At 45.8% G+C, this 17,474-nt stretch overlaps 2 long non-coding RNA genes across 3 annotated transcripts in view; one reads left to right on the top strand and one right to left on the bottom strand.

Moving 5' to 3' along the window:
* LOC121142301 overlaps positions 1-15,433 on the top strand; it is a 51,811-nt gene extending 36,378 nt beyond the window's left edge. For both annotated transcript variants that reach the window (XR_005879282.1, XR_005879283.1), the window contains exons 3-4: positions 7,996-8,054; positions 14,716-15,433. This is a non-coding gene — a long non-coding RNA (uncharacterized LOC121142301). The remainder of the gene's footprint in view (positions 1-7,995; positions 8,055-14,715) is intronic.
* Positions 989-6,145, bottom strand: LOC121142300. Its single transcript, XR_005879280.1, has 2 exons — positions 6,037-6,145; positions 989-3,602 (listed from the first exon to the last, which is right to left on the bottom strand). It is a non-coding gene; the product is annotated as an uncharacterized LOC121142300 (long non-coding RNA).
* Positions 15,434-17,474: the final 2,041 nt, after the last annotated feature.

Genomic DNA, 17,474 nt, shown 5'->3' with positions numbered 1-17,474 from the left:
TGTTGCAGCCTTTGGGGACCATTGCCAAAGTCATGCTATAACCGCAGTTTTTCTGGTCCCTTCTGCAAATAGTCCTGTACTTTATAATTCCTCATATGACTTTTCCTTGTAATATTATGAGCCACGTCCAGGCTCTGAAATAAAGAAATATGGAAAGTCAGGTGTGCTGGCGCACGCCTTTAATCTTAGCATTCAGGAGGCAGAAGCAGGTAGAGCTCTGTGAGTTTGAGGCCAGAATGGTCTACATAGCGAGTCCCAGCTCAGCCAGAGCTACACAATGAGACCCTGTCTGAAAAATAAAGAGAAAGAGAAAGAGAGAGAGAGAGAGAACCTCTGTCATTTACATTCTTGAGTTTCAGGATTGGAAAAATTTTTCAAGGGTCTGCATTGACAGGTTGCTCTTAGACCTAAGTGACAAACTCATGTCTTAGTGTCTTCAGACTGCTCTGACATTAATATCATAATAATTAGGCCAAGCCCAGGCTAACCTGGATGGTTTTAGCAACATGTATGTCTCTTAGTGTAGAGGCTACGGTGTAGCTGTCAAAGGCTGAGGTGCTATAGCCCTGCGGTTCTCAATCTTCCTGATGCCTCTGCCCTTTAATACAGCTCCTCATGTTGTGGCGACCCCCAACCAGAAAACGATTGCATTGCTACTTCATAGCTGTAGTAGTCCTACTGTAATAAATTGTGATGTAGGTATCTGACAAGGAGGATATTTGATGTGTGACCCCCCCAGAGGGGTCCTGACCCACAGGTTGGGAACTGCTATGCTAGAAGCTACAGGCTGTGGTGAGTGCTGCCTCCTGGAATCTTTTCCTCAGGACTGAGGAGGCCAAGGAGCACTCTGGGATCTCTTTTGTAAGAACTGTAATCCCATTTATGAGGGCGCTGCTCATCTGACACAGTCACATTCCAAAGACTTCTCATCCAAAAATCACCATGTTGGGAGTTAAGCATCAACAAACGAATTCTGAGAAGGCATGGATATAGCAATAGCTATAGTTTATAGCAATGTATAAAAACTTTACAGACTATGGGGGGGGGCAGAACGCTGCCCCAGTGAGGAGAAGTACCTGCCCAGCAAGCTTGGTGCCTGAGTGTGATCCCTGGGCCCACATGTAGGTGAGAGGAGAGAATCAACTCCTCAAAGTTGTCTTCACCCTCCAGAAGCGTTTCTGCGCTCACATGGAGGTCAGGGGAGAACTTGAAGAGCCAGTTCTCTCTATCTACCACTTGTGTTCCAGGGATGAAACTCAGGTCTTCCCGGCCGGCAGCAAGTGTCCTGAGGTCCAAAGTTGTAATGAAAGTGTCAAAAATATACACTGGACAGATGGGACCCTTTCCTATAACAGGTGCTGGGAATGGCTGTCCACATGCGAACAATGAGATGGTCGCAGATTCTCCGCTCTGAGGTGTTCTTGTTTTGAGCCCATGAAGACAGAGGGAAGGGGGAGCCGCTTAACTGAGGAGACGGAGAGTCTAGAGGGGACGTGGAAGGGCGTTGCTTAAAGAGGCTACGCTTGAAGCGTCCATAGGTTCAAGTGAGCTCTCTCGGCTGGTGTATGGGAGGTGCCGTCATTGGAGGGGAGGAACTGTAGCAATAAAAATTGAATGGAAATAGGACAATGAAACCCATTGTTTTGTGTGCAGATTTTTAAAACTACTAATGGGTCACTTTGTTGCCAGTAACAGCAACAAAAAGGAGTATTTTCTTTGTTGTTTAAAAGGATTTCTGAATTTTAAAAGGAAGACAGGTTTCATCTGAGCATTACTCCTCCTTCCTCAAAAACGTGCTGATTTGGGAGGAGGAGACAAAGGTCACAGTTCACAGACAGCGCTGTTCCACAGCTCTGCAGGGTGAGGCTCAATGAGTTCACAGACAGCACTGTTTCACAGCTCTGCAGGGTGAGGCTCAATGGAGACCGGAGAGGAGGGGGCAACCTTCTGAAGTCTGCAGGCACTGTCTTCCCTGAGTGTGGGAGACGCTTGAAGAACAAGGGTTTGCACTGGTTAATTTTCTCATTGTTGTGACCGTCATTTGACAAGCACAACTAAAGGAAAGAAAAGTCAAGTCTGGCTCACAGTCTTAGGGTTCCATGGCGGAGCAGCTGGCGTGGCAGGATGGAGACATCTGGTCACATTGTATCTACACAGAGGGGTGAACGCTGGCCCTCAGATGGCTTTCTCCTTTTTATTCCCAGCCCATGGAATGATGCCACCCACATTTAGGGTGGATGTCCCACATCAGTTAACCCAGTCTAGAAAATTCCTAACATCATCATCAGTGTGTGTGTGTGTGTGTGTGTGTGTGTGTGTGTTATACATAAGCCCACAAAGGACAGAAACTCAGATCTCCTGGAGCTTCAGCTACAGGCAGTTATGAACCACCATGTGCGTGCTGGGAACCAGCTAGGTCCTCTACAAGAGTGATATAACCTCTTAGCCATCGAATCATCTTGCCAATAAATTCATTAAAAATAAATAAATAGGGGGCCGGAGAGACGGCTCAGTGATTAAGAACACTCACTGTTTGGGACCTGGGTTTGGCTCCTAATACCCCATCTAGTTGCTCACTAGTGTCTGTAACTCCAGTTCCAGGGAATTAGACGCCCTCTTCTGGCCTCCACGTGGTACACACATACACGTAACAGCAGGCACGCATACACATGTAATAAAAATAAATAATCTTTTTTTATAAGTGGATAATAAGGTGGCAAGAAGTTAAGGGCGTGATGTCAACTTCTGGCCTCCACACTCACACACGTGAACCCTCAAGTGTGCTCCCCTCACACACCTGCAAGCGTGTGCACACACATACACCACGCACACACAGATATGTAACGCGTACAAAAGCACTGCTAGTTTTCTGATGCACCCCCAATGTTCCAGGTTTTTCTGCAACAAGTCAGAAACCTAAGACCAGTAAGTAGTTATCTAATTCAAAAATATGTTGACTAGACACACTAACACGTGTAGTTAGCTGTAACGTATATAGACGGAGGTACTAACATAGTTAAATAAAGGCTCTAAAAAGATGAGCGGATCTCTCTGCGAACTTGTGGAGGAACAGAGGAGTTTGGAAAATTGGACAGGAGCCCATTTCCTGTCTAAACATTTGTGCAGGAATACAAGAGATCCAAGCAACCGAAGGCCGTGTGTTTATCTCCCGCTGGGAGCCTTTTCACAACTTGCATTTGGTAAAGAAGCTGCTGCTTTTCGCCCCTCGGGCAGGGCTATTTAGGCAGTGCAGAGGGAACCAGGCTGGAACCTGAGGGTGAGGATTCAAGATCGAATAGAGGGTGAGGATTCAAGATCGAATATAAGCATTTTATGACCAGGGGACTACAGGAGCAGCTTCCTGAGATCCTTGTGAATCCCCGTTCTCTAGAGGGTGGCAGTGTACGAGAGATTTCCGTGTCCGCTTTAAATCTGGTGCTGCCTAAGGGTGACAGAAATCCAGGATGCTTTATTCTGTGCCTCATCTATATTTTGAAGACCCTTAAAAAACCCGTTTCCTCGGGGCTGGAGAGACGTCTTAGCGCTTAAGAGCACTACTGCTCTTCCACAGACCGGGGTCCGATACGCTCACACAGACATACCTGCAGGCAAAACACCAGTGCACAGAAAGTAAAAATAAGTAAACATAAGCATTGGCTTCACTGTTTAAAATGTTGGGAACAAGAACTTGTGTTGTACAGTGGCATCTCTAGTTTTTAAAGCATTCTTTCTCCTTAAGAGGGTCCCACGTCACAAACACACACTGCTTTACACACACACTTTGCCCTAAGACTTACACCAAGTGTTCATGGAAGAAGAGAATCTCCGACGGCATCGACTCCCAGCCCAGGGCCTTCTCATTTTTGCTTTGGTGCATTGTGGCTTTGGTCACATGTACACATAACGAAGTTGAAATAAGTAGTCATAGGAACGTTTCCTGGCTGCCGTGGGCAAACCCAGCGTGTGTTATCCATATGTAACGTGTAGTCATTATACACAGAGGGGAAGGCGGAGGGCCAGGGAGCTCTTGGCAGCTGTGCCGTCGGGTTAGAAAGGAAGGAAGTTACCGAGTTCGGACATTCAGTTCTGAGGCAGGATCCCCGAGTCAACAGGGCTTTAATTATGTATGTGGCCTAGAAGAGGCATTTACGCAAGAGGAACATGTTGTTGTCAAATGTGTTTGTGATTTGCTCATGGTTCAGAACTGGAAAGAAGCCTAAAGTAACTTCTGAGGGTAGATGTCTGCTCCAAAGAGCACGAGGTAAAGGTACCTGGGTCAAGAGGAAAATAATTCGTGTCCTTGGCCTTCCACATGCCACCTCTTGTCTGACACAGTCCCTTTTATTCTGCGTTGTTATCCTATCTAACCTGGCAGCACGGCACTCTTGTAAAAGCATCGCTCAGGAGGCTAGCACAGGCAGTTCTCAAGTCTAGCCCAGCCTGAGGAGCAGAGCAAGACTGTCTCACAAAAGCAACAAAACCAAAAGAGACATTTTGACTTAAACCCGTGTTCTCCTGTCATGGTGTTGAAGTGACTCGGAGACTAGTGTCTTACGTTTATTATGTCCTCGTGTGTGTGTGTGTGTGTGTGTGTGTGTGTGTGTGTGTGTGTATGATGCTCCACGAGACACAGAAAAACCTATTCTGGGTTATGGCAGCTACCCTAGATCTTACGGCTAGATCAGCAGGGATTAGGGAGCCTTAAGGAGACTGTGGAAGGCAAAGAATTTAACTTTCCTAACAGTAAACTTCTCTTCCTTGACTCCATTGATTTATTAACTGGCGGACAGAACCCTTCCTTCAGGATTTACAAAGCACCTACAGTGTCAATTCGGCAAATTAAGCATTCGGTGTGGACCTATGAATAGCCTCATTTAATTTATGTTCTGAATATATCTTTGTTTAATTCTCCTTCTCAACACCCATGCATCTATACTGTACCATTTAATGACATTTTCTGCTCTGGGTGGCCAACTGTTGCTGAACCCATTGCCTGTCAGCTTTCTGCCACTGTGTCAAAATGCTTGAGGGAAGTCAGCTTGTGAGAAAGAACCGTTTGCTTTGGCTTACAGTTTCAGAGGTCTAACTCCATGGTTGTTTTCAGCCTGTGCTGGCCATGTGCAGTGTGTTAGCGAGGAAGATGGCTTTCCTCATGGGAGCCAAGAAGGAGAGAGGCAGAGAGAAACAGAGAAAGAGGCATTTGGGTCCTAATATCCCCTCAGGGGCCTGTGCCCAATGGCCTAACTTCCTCGCACTAGGCCCTAGCTCCTGAGATAACCATTAACTTCCACCAGCAAGCACCACAGGGCAGGGAAGCTTGTAGATACAGTCTCAGAACGAGTATTTAATACCCAAACCATATCAAGCCTTGCTAGACATTGCCCTGAGGGCTTCTATATATTGTCTAATTTTCACAACAGGCAACTTGATGCAGGAAGGTTTGTTAGCAATCCAACGGAAACAGGAAGAGCTGTGTCCAGGCAGGAGAATTAGCTTGCTCTAGGTCACCCACCTGGTAAGTGAAGCCAACTCTGTGACTCTGAGCCTTGTTCTCATCCCCGGCTGTTATACCTCCTGGAATCACTAACTCATGTTTCTCTTTTTAAATTAGTTAACAGTTTCATATATGTATATAATGTATTTTGGTCATTTTCATCTCTATGGATTTTGCCTATCTTAAACGTTAGGTGTGAACTCTCAAGGGACCTCTATTCATCATTAAAGGTTAACTTTAAGTTAAAGGCTGTTTGTATGGCTCAATTGATTAAGGCAACTTACTAGCAAACCTAGTGACTGGAGTTCAATTCCCATGATCCCCACAGATGAAGGAGAGAACAGAACTCCAAAAAGTTGCCCTCGGACCTTCACTCATGCCTGGTGGCTTGGGTGTCCCTGCCAAGCCTGGTGACTTGAATTTGATCATCTGTGCTTCTAGTGTGGAAAAGGAGAGCTGTCTCTTGAAAACTATCCACTAACTTGCACGCACACCACACACACAATCAGCTAAAGTTAAGAAGATTCAAGCGTGGCTTTTACCTTCGTGTTCCTCCTTTTCCCCTCCTGAAAAGTCCATCTGTAGATGCCTGTCTGTGCTGGGGCTGTTATTGTTGCCCTCAGTTGTGTTGTTGCCCCTGCTCGTTGTGCTTTGAGACAGGGTCTCCATGGTAACCCAGGCTGGTCTCCAGCCTTCAGTGTTCCTGCCTCAGCCCCGCAGTGCTGGGACTGCAGGCCTGTACCACCTTGCTCAATTTGAGGCTGTGGTCACCCAAAACACAATAGACTATCAGAACCTCCAGGTACTTTAGATTTTGAGACTTTCAGATTTTACTTCGGATGTGTCTGCGTCTTTGTGTGGGTGTGCACACGTGTGTGAGTATGGGTGTGCATGCGTGAGGAGGCTTCAGATCCTGGAGCTGGAGTTACAGGCAGTTAGGAGCCACCCAACGCAGCTGTTGGTAACTGACAAGGGTCCTTTATAGGACTCTTAACTGCCGAGCCATCTTTCCAGCTCCTCCCTGAAGTTTTTGGAAGCCCCTTTACAGTTCTTAAGGACTCTCTCTTAAAGTCTTGCAGCATAACAAGATCAACATTGTACATCTATAAATTCATATAAAATAAATTATTTTAGGAGATGATTCCCCCACACACACTATTGTCCATACATACTGACCTAATCCTTGATTCTGTGAGAAACTAAAGGAACTTACAGCCCACTTGATGAAGGGGAGACACTGCAGAATGTACCCAGGGTGGGCAACCCTGGCATCTGCAGCATAGAGAAAAGTTACAAAACAAGTCAGCATCACACCTAGAAAGGGCACCAATGATGTTGTGAGGATGAGAACCCAAAGCATGTTTGTTAAATGTCAGCTGTACATTCCAAAAAAGTGTCCTTTTAAGATGAGCCAGAGCTGCCAACCGACACACCATCTTGGAGCAATTAAAGGTTTTCGGGTTTCCCCCTCTGGAATCTTCTTTCCAGTTGACAGATTTCTAAGGTTCTCCAAGGATAACCATTTGTAGATGTCATGTTCCTTTTAATGGAGGGTTTTCAAAGTAAATGATTACTTTGTTAGAACCTGGGGGCTCTTGCTGGCTTTGTGCAAGGCCAAAGCCTTAACAGTTTTAGCAGTCTGGGGCAGTAAAAAGACATTCCTTCGTGATATGGTTCTAGCATGTGTGCAGAGCAGTCAGGTCTGGGGCAAGTTACTTCAGCTCTTGGTGTCTTGTCTTGTTCCTTTGTAAGATGGGAACACCAACTCTCTCCGTCTCATACATCATTGTGAAGTAAGAGAGTCTATGGAAAGCCCACGATATTCTGGAATTCTGTCCTCTTCCCATCGTCAGGAAATAGAGAAGAAGAATTAGGAAGGCATCTGGCAGAGACCTCTGGGTGGCGAGGGAAATTGGTGGTGAAGATGGAGGGGGACTTAAGGCCCTTCCTCACAGGTCATAAATGGTCCCCATAGTTTTGAACTGCCAGCTGTATACTAGACATGCCTTTGTGAGTCTAATTAATATCCTTGTGTAAACAAGGATGAGTGGTTTCTTTTGCTGTTGAGCCATTTGGATTTTTCAGCGTACAGACTGTGAGCTACATTTTCAGAACTTAAAAAGTTAAAAAAAAAAGACATTGTTTCCAGCATTTCTCAAACTAGGCCTTTTCTGTTTCTCTCTTCAAACATCTTGTGGCAATGAAATTATCAAGGCGGTGGTGTGGCATTCATATTCCCGTTGGTGCTTAGCTCTCCCCAAAAGGCCTGATGTCCCAGCAGACCTCCTGGCAGTAGGATTCAGTCCTGACTCATTTGGAGTGCTATGGTGTCTGGTCTACACCTATTCTATGCTGAACTGTAGAAAAATGCTGGTATTTGATCTTTTTGAATCACTGCACTTGGCTTAACAAAATCCTTAGGACAGTCAGTGTTAGTTGAGCCTGCCTGGTCAAACAAGAATTCCTTTCTGATTGCTGATGATTTCTACTTACCATTGTAGGGACTGGAGTCTCCTGCTCTGTCTCTTGGGGGATGAAATTCACGAAGACAATGTTGTCTGTAAGTATCGACCTGCAAAATTATCTCCTTTGTCAGTAGAGAAATATTGGCCACAAGCAATTTGAAGAAGATAAGAAAAAGAAAAGACTTGAATTTCCCCTTTCCTTTCAGACTTTAGATATCACCAGATTTGCCAATTCTAGAACTTTCCAAATGCTGAGCCAACAGTTTCTACTTGCAAGCAAGCATCATTCTCAGAGATCCTGGGATCTGCCTATGGAGTTGGGGCTGTGCTTAGATGTGGCTAGAAGCCTCCTGGAAATATGAAACCTCCTGGCTTAGGTGGGGGTGATCCAGAAGCTGCCTGGCACTTTAACTACCCCGTGCCTGGCCAACAGGGAAGGTTGACTCTTAAATGACCTTACAAGTCAGAACAAGTAATTGGTTTAATATTTGTTCATTCATATATGCTTTCCCTCAACACATTGTGATGGAAACTAAAACAATGCAGCCAGCCTACCCATGTTAGCTTAGGGATGCACCAGGATAAACACACTGTCATGACTGTTCTCTGTGGGTTTCAGGGAGGAGGCAGGAGTTAATAGACACTTCCAACCACGTATGGTAGACAAAGTTATCAAAGGTGAGTGAAGAAAGCCATTGCAAATAGGGCGACAGGGCCTACTGGACAGTTTTTGCTCCAGTTACCCACGCTAGGTTGAGGAAGGAGCTTGTACAGGAACACTATACAGCCAGACACTGAGGAAGGGTCCAGTCCAGTGGAGAAATCCTGAGACAGTTACTCTACCAGAGCAGTCCATGTGGTGGCCCTCAAAGGGAGCACACTATTAGGAGGTGCGGCGTTACTGGAATAGGCATGGCCTTGTTGAAGGCAGTGTGTCACTGTGGAGGCAGGCTTTAAGGTCTCTTATGCTCAAGCTATACCCAGTGAAACTGTTCACTTCCCGTTTGTTGCCTGCAGATGAAGATGTAGAACTCTAATCTCCTCCGGGACCATGTCTGCCTGCATGTTGCTATGTCTCACCATGATGCTAATGGACTAAATCTCTGACACTGTAAGCCACCCAACTAAGGTTTGTTGCAATCATGGTATCTCTTCACAGCAATAGAAACCCTAACTATGACAAACCCGGGAATCCCTTTTGCTGTCTTTGGAGTTTTAAAATATGTCTCCTTCTCTCAAACAGACCAGGAAACTTCCACCCTGAAGACTAGCTTTTATAGAGCCAGAAAGTGCCATGCGGGCTGTTGGGGGAGAAAATATGTTTGCACAGTGCTGGACTCTGCATCTTACAGTACCTCCTGTAAGGCTAGGTGTGCCCAATGGTACAATAGTGTCGTGACTGTTATGGGGAAAGCCACCACTTTCTTACTGAATTTGAGGCCTGCTCTACAGGAGGGCATGTCACACCCAGCACTAAAATACTGATTAAAAAGCCCACAGGGTATAGGCTGTAGCGTGTAACCTGCTCTTGTTATTTTGCTCGGTGTCCATGTTGTTAAACAGCCCACCCATGGATCCGTGTTGCTCTCAACCTTGTTCGGAAAAGATTTTCTTTCCTTAGGCAATGGGTAGCATTGGCACGGAGATGCTTAACTGGCCAAAGTGCTGAGACTTAGAGATGGATGCTTAGTCTTAAGTGGGACATCTTTACCCACTGACCCCATCCCTTCACCCCAAGCCCGTCAAGACTCAGGGAACATCTTGGAAGGAAGTTCTGGAGGATGGGAGGGGTTGCTGTGAAATGCTGTCTTCTAGACATGATGTAGCTCTCACACTCATGGACTCACAGCTGCCATAGTTATCTGCACAAGACGAAGCCAACTAAAATGCCAGAACAGATGTGGGGTGCTTTTCAGCCCCCACCTTTCAGTAAGGAGCTGTCACCAGTTGATAGCTATTTGGGCAGAAAGAATCTTTACCTGCTGGTAGATTTCCCATACTCCAGTGGTTCACTTCATAGCAATACACAAGACTGGCACTGATTGGATTTAGTGGGCTATCAAAGAAGGAGGAGCAGGAAGAGAAGGAGGAGGAGGATGAGGAGGAGGAGGAGGAAGAAGAAGGGTAAGGGGAGGAGGAGATAATTAAGTTGGAGGAGGACATGTTGGGAGAGATAGGGAGGGAGTTGGAGGAGGGAAATGGGAGCAGGTGGATATGGTCATATTTCATTGTATACATGTATTACAATGCATGAAATTATTAAGAATAAAGAAAAATTATAATAAAAATAGTATCTTTCCCTCTCAGAGTAATGCATGAACTTAGTTAGCATCATCAAGAAGTATAGGCAGGACGGACCCCAGTCAAATTCAATTCCACATGCAAAAATTAGCATTTATGAACCATGTGTGAAGGTAAAATTATGACCTTTTTCAAAGATAATCTTCTCTATGCCCTCAACTCTAGGAATTCTAACCAGACCATTACTGTTGATGAATAAAAGTCCCCAGAAGTAGGGAGACAGACTTTAAATTACAGAATGTTTTTTCACAGACTTTAAATTACAGAGTTTTTTTTTCCACAAATAGAATCACCACAAAGTTTTTTTAAAAGAATTACCCTTTTCAGGTAACTATTTGGACGACAGCTTCAAAAGCTAAGTTTTTGTTTTTTGACTTGTTGTTTTGCTGACTTTTCTTTGAGGCAGGGACTTGTGTGTCTTAGGGTTTCTATTGTTGTGAAGAGATACCATGACCACAGCAACTCTTATAAAGAAAACATTTAACTGGGGTGACTCGCTTACAGTTTCAGAGGTTCAGTCGATCATCATCAAGATGGGGAGCATGTGGGCATGGAGCTAAGAGTGCTATCTCCTGTAGGCAACAGGAAGTCAACTAAGACAGTGGATGGTCTGAGTACAGGAAACCTCAGAGCCTGCTCCCACAGTGACATGCTACCTCCAACAAGGCGATACCCCTTATCCTCCCCGAACAGGTCATCTGTGAGGACTAAGCATGAAAACTTATGAGCCCAAATAGACTATCCTTATTTATACTGCCACAGGAGGAGAGCCAGGAAACCAGTAGACAGGGAGAGTTGAGGTGACTATGATCAAGATAGGCTGTACACACATATGAAAACTTCAAATAATGAATGAAAATACCATTTTAAAAAGACAGAAACAAAATTCGGAACCCTGTCATAGCCTTCATTCATTTCCCTGAGTCATTTCAAAGACATGTCCATATTTGTGCACTGTAGCAGTTATGAAGACCGGGGAAAACAGGATTTCTCGCACTCCAAGTCATGACCTATCAGTGGGCAGGGAAATAAAATGAGGCACTGTAATCTTTTGAATTTTCTATAAAAGAAGTAAGAAAAATAGACTGGAAAGTAGCAAAAGCATCAAGTAGGTAAAGGTAAGCTTTATTTCATAAATGTCTTGTCCCGACACATAGTCACAGAGTGCTCCTTCATAGTGACATTTAAGTGGTACACGTGCATCTGATTGCCCTGACTCGACATGGAATGCACACAAAACAATTTGAAAACTCCAAACTGGAGAATATTCAAAGTCGATATGACTCTAACTGTGACTTTAAATGAACCCATGTCTATTAAAACTGTGTGTTGCTCTGTAACAGGCTCTGGGCTCTCATAAGCAAAACAAGCATTCAAGTCAACTGTATTCCCTTATATAATCCCGCCTACACGCATAGGGGCACCTGGCTATAAATAGACATTTAAAAACTTTTAAATACAGTAAGAGCTTCACAAGGTAATTAGAACATGACTTCCAGATTCCACAAATGACATTTGTGAATACTGTGAAATTACAACTGCTCATCCACTCATATACTTTAAAGGCCAATGTGGAAAAAAAGGAAAAAAGAAACAATCTCTTCTTTTTTTGTTTTTTGTAGCATCTCATCACCAGGATGATGGGGTTGATATGTGAGGTATAGCTGGGATCAAGACAGAGCTCTGAAGCATCCCCTCATGCTTGAGAGAAGACAGTCTTGTCCCTCATCTTAATGACTTCCTCCATCTGTCTCTGATCTGAATCAGTCTTGCTTAACTCTGTAATACTGCCTTCCCCTTCTTCACAGGGACCATACAGGTTTCCAGGAAACTCTCTGGGCTCAAAAACATTCCAGACATTCCTTACCACTGGTTCCTTAGGCTCCTCGTTGAGAACACTGCCCACATGGTTCACAGGGACCGACCACCACACAAGCCTTGCTTTCCGCAGACAGCCAAGGGTGGCCTCCTGTCCCTTCCTGTGAAAGGCTCACTGTACTCAATCCAGACTCCAGGAGACTCGGTTTTACAGGGGAACTGAGGACACTGGGATCCTCAGTAAAGAACCCACCAGGGAGACTGAGTTCCCAGCAACACAGTGAACCTACACATAGGGTGTGTGTCTTGGTATGAGACGTGTTTTCTTTGGAAACAGGCATTTAGATGAAGTTTCCTTTAGCAAAATTTTGCTCCCAATGAGAGTCTCGAAAACACTTTTAGAGAACTCAAGAAATAGAAAGTCTACGCTGGAGCTCATGTTAGCTGCCTGTCTTAGAAAAATAATCGCAGGACACACCGTTTGTTTCTCTCTCATTCCCTCTCAGCTTGTCTCTTTCTGCTCCCATCCTCCTCCTCATGGCCTCCAACACATTCATTTGAGATGTCCTCATTCTCTTTTTCCGACCAGGGAGAATGAATTTCAAACATTCCAGGGTTGAAAGGTTTTCAGAAAAGAGATAAGCCCCCACAGAGCTTCCGGCGCAAGCAGCCAGATGCCTGTTGCTCCTGGTTGGAGATGTTCTCTGCCAAGCTCAGGCTCACGGGCCTGGAGTGCATCCTAGCTGTTCTCCCGGACTCAACACCTTCGCTTGGCTCCCACAAGTTCATCCTTTACTTAGATGCTTCTAAAATTATTTCGTGTTGTGTGTTATTGTGTATGCATCCGTGTGTGTGTGTGTGTGTGTGTGTGTGTGTGTGTGTGTGTGAGTGCTGGCTGAAGTGTGCCACTGTGCACACTTGGAGGTAGGAGAACAACTTTGTGGTCAGCTCCTTCTGCTTCGATGTGGGTTCCAGGGATCGAGCCTTCCGGGTCCTATAGCAACTCATTGATGTGTGTGCATGTGAGTGCGTGCGTGCGTGCGTGCGTGCGTGCGTGCGTGTGTGTGTGTGTGTGTGTGTGTGTGTGTGTGTGTGTGTGTGGTTGTTGTTGTTTCTGAGCTAAGGTTTTGCTGCATGGTTGCCCTTGAATGTAATGCAAGTCTCCCATCTTGGTCTTACAGGAAGGAATGGGATGTACTCCTATGGAGAGATATGTCACTCTCTCTTTAAGAGGACCCAGCTGGGCAGGTCAATCGCCTGGCCTGCCACCTTTCTGATATCCAACTCAGGAAGGCGTAACCTTTCCCCATTCTTTTCTGTCTCTTTTGGATGCTGGCGAAAGCCTAAATATTCTCCAGCTGAGCAGCGAACCCCGGTACCATGTCCTACAGTTCTTGCTCCATGAAATAGGAGTTCTTGGTCGACTGTTGCAGACTGTGACAACGCATCAGGAGCTGGGGGGCCCTGACCGGTGTGTAGTCTGCCATGCAGCCCCACTCTTCCCAAGAGACTCATGAGACGCTGGGGTACCTTCAGCACGTGACTGACCGTAGGAGGAAATGTGACTCTAAGCCCAGGGGTGCATCATTGAAGAGGGGCGCATCATTGAAGAGGGGTGCATCATTGAAGAGGGGTGCATCATTGAAGAGGGGCACATTTCTTGACCCCAACCATCACTTCATACTCCAAATGGACAGCCTGCGTCCTGGGGACTAGAGAAACTACTGGCGTCAGGACTCAGCATTTCACCCTCCTCGCCCCTCCAGGCGCTGTGAGCTAGCTCCCTGAAAGTGCTACAAAAAACGATAACCAGGCAGGCAGCACTCTCTCAATCCATTACCCCAGATGACCTTCTGACCTTAGGATCCGTGGCTGAGTGCTGGACATCCTCTGTCTGAAACAGAGACGCTCACCTACACATTTCCAGGAAGAACACATCACCTCAAGAGATCCCTAGTAGATTACTAGGGGCTGGAAAATGAAGCAGAGACAGCTACTTCACACTGACTTTGCAAGGAGTCACTACAGAGTGTTTACGAAGATCCCGCAGATGGCTAAAATTAGCTCATTCTGCAATGAATTGTCTGCTGCTGACTCAAGACGGTGACACAGGCAGGGCTAAGCTGTGAGCTCACCAGGAAGCTCATTCCCTAAAATTACTCTCTGGCAGCCGGCGACCCTGTGCACACCAATGGATGCATGATGGGTTATAAATAGCAGCCGCTTATGCCGTCACCCAGAGGCCGTGTCTTTCATGTTGTTCCCTGCAGAGTATGGTATGTGTGTGTGTGTGTGTGTGTGTGTGTGCACGCACGCGCACACACGTGCATGCGCATCTCTGAATGTCATTCTTTTAGTTGTGTGATATGGTAATTAGAAAAAAAGCTAAACTATCTGGGCAGGATCATCTAAGTCAATGACACTTATCACTGAGTTTTCAGTCCAGTCTTCTTCAAAGACATCAATTCACCGAGCCTTGGATGTCTTCCTATAACGTGGAGAACACACCCTGTCAGTTGACCTTGGACCGATGGTCAGCATGGAAATGAGTTTGGACACATAGGCAGAGGATACGGTGTGGGTCTACAGTAGTGTGGTTTCTCTATGATTAACAAAATGATTTTGTTTCTATCTAAGGACACGCTGAAGCCAGATCTGCTTGATAATCCATCCCACACTTGGGAGACCGAGGCAGGAAGATTGCTGCAAAGACTCCAGAGACCCTAGCTCATAAGAGAAGCAAGACAGACAAGGACAGGCAGTGGACAAGAATGAAAGTGTCCACACGCCACTCAAAGCTGTGCTTTTGGTTGCCTCTTTCACTTACTCAAACTTGAAGCTCTTAGTGTCAGACAAGTGAACTATTTAACTAAAGTTGGCTCATCAGTTCCATTAAATAAGAATGGTCCATCTTTTCCAGCACGGCCCACAACCTGCTACATCCCTCTCTTGGTGACTGGCTTCACGTTCCTGTCCATCCCTACTACAACTTCTCTGGAATGTCCGTTTGAGGACTTGACACACACCTCCATGTGTGTCAGACTCGTTCTGGCTGATGACTTTTCTCCATCAGGTCTCTGTAGCCAGTGGTGTTCCCTGACTCTGGAATCCACTTGCTGGCTCATTACGAGCCAGGCTGACTGCTTCGGTGACAAAAGAAATGTCAGAAAGAAAGCTGGGGCTTCACTGACTTTCTATTTTTGGAGCCCTGGAATTTTTCTTGTTGGGACACTGAGTACTCCATGTCTAATTAGGCCTTCCTTCTTACTCATATTTGGCTTTATCAATAAATTACACAACTGATAATTAGGAACAGGCACCCAGTGCGTGCGGCGAAGTGTGTGGGGAGAGGAGTGTTCAGGGAAACATAGGGTTGGAATGGTGAGGCGGGACAGGGACACTCAGGGCTGATGGGAAGTCTTTAAGCAATCGAGCACGACGGCCCGACTCTTACTCAGAGGAGGTCCGCCTGCTTTGCAGTGAGATGGAGAGCTCACTAGAAAAATCTCACTCTATTGTTTCGTTCTGTTTCGTATTTTAAAATCAGATCTTGTGTAGGCCAGGCTGCCTCCCAAGCTGGCATGAGCCACCACGGATTGGTTCATGCAGAGTCGGTGACTGAACCCAGGAATTCACACATGCGCAAAGCAAGCGTTCTACCCAACAAGCTTCGTCCCCAGCCCCTGTACGCACCATGCGTCTTTAGGAAAGAAAACAGACCCGCGGGGCTGTGTAAACTAGGGTTGAGCAAAATGTTTCAGAAACCGTGCTGGCGTTTCCAGCTAGCTTCTGTTTTTCCAGATATTCGGGAGCTGTGCTCTATCTTTTCAACCCCACAGCATCCTGGGACACCCACAGGAGAGACGGCAAGCTTTTAGATGGTACTGGTGATCGCCAACTCCGGCCTCTTCCAAGCTCTAACCACTTTCTGCTTGGCGTGCCCCTACCAGGCAGACACTGCACGTCTCCCTCAGTGAACCGAGCTACAGGGTGGGTCTAGAGCACCCCTTAATCTTTAACAGTGGTTTGTGCTTCCTGGGTGTATTGAATGAAGAACGGATCGCTGGCCTTGGTTGGCTGTCTCTGTATCCTCATTCTTTTTTTTTTTTTTTTTTTTTTTTGCTTTTACGAGGCAGGGTTTCTCTGTATTGTTTTGGAGGCTATCGGTCCAGCCCAGCCTCGAACTCACAGAGATCCGCCTGCCTCTGCCTCCCGAGTGCTGGGATTAAAGGCGTGCACCACCAACGCCCGGCTGTATCCTCATTCTTGACAGTCAGTAGATGGGTGAGTGTGGGGATGCTGAGTGGAAATTCCATAAACGTCCACCATTAGCTGTTCTAAAAGGCCATCGAAGTTCACTTTTTGTGTTTTGTTTTCTGAATGTCATGCTAGTGACGAGGACATTAAACAACAACATCGCCGGTCTCATCAGTGACTACCGCCCTGCCAGGTCGGTTCTCACTTCCTCTCTCATGTTCCGGTCTCTCCCAAGCAGTCTCTCTGGTGTGAACTTTCCTACCCTCCGAATTTGCCCGACTGTGACTTATTTGAAGCATACCTTAGATGGCACTGAGAGGTCATCCTTGACTGTCTGAGTACGTGTCCATGTTTCCGGGATTCCCTGTTGGACCCAACAGGATTTTGTTGTATTACATGTAAGGCCTATGATAGTTGTCGCTGTCACTAGACTCCAAGCTCACCAAGTGTGAGTCACCTGTTCAAATCCTGTGTCCTGAGAGCCTCACAGAATTCTGGGCACAGAGAAAGTGTCTCAGAAACATTTGTTGACTAAACACAATCTATCCTCCCCCTTCCCATCCTCACTTCAAACACACTTCGTAAACCAAACACAGACACTATCCACCTCCACATTTTGGTGACCAAGATATGACAGAAAATGCACAGCCGTGGAAAACAGGTTAGAGATCTGATTTCTCTGTACTATAACAGACAGAAAGTGTCTCACTGGCATCCAAACCAAGACCACAGGAATAAAAACCTTTTCCTCTTATTTAAAAAAAAAATTAAGTCTGAAAAATTTGTGGCTGAATAGAATGTTTCAGACAGCATTTTCTTGTTCTCCACTGTGGGCCTGATGTATAAACAATGTGTAAGGCAAGCATGCGCTAGAGAGATGTAGCCATAATTACTTGTTCTCAAATGTTTGGGTAACCACGCCCCTTTATCCAATATACAGCAGTGCAGAACAGAATTAAATTCTGCCCTTTAGGCAGGATTAGCATTTGGGGTTTCTTGTTTCTGTCATTTCAATGTTCTTATCCCAATATTTGTACTTTTCCATTCAGAATAAATGCAGAGTGTGTGGAGAGAAATACAAAGAGCATGGGATTTTTATCATGCAGCCCATCATCCTTATTGGTCTGTGGCCCATTTTT

Source organism: Mesocricetus auratus, unplaced genomic scaffold, assembly GCF_017639785.1.
Source record: "Mesocricetus auratus isolate SY011 unplaced genomic scaffold, BCM_Maur_2.0 Super-Scaffold_100009, whole genome shotgun sequence".
Classification (NCBI taxonomy): Eukaryota; Metazoa; Chordata; class Mammalia; order Rodentia; family Cricetidae; genus Mesocricetus; species Mesocricetus auratus.
Note: the sequence above shows the minus strand (reverse complement) of the source record. Positions and strands in the feature narration are given on the sequence as shown.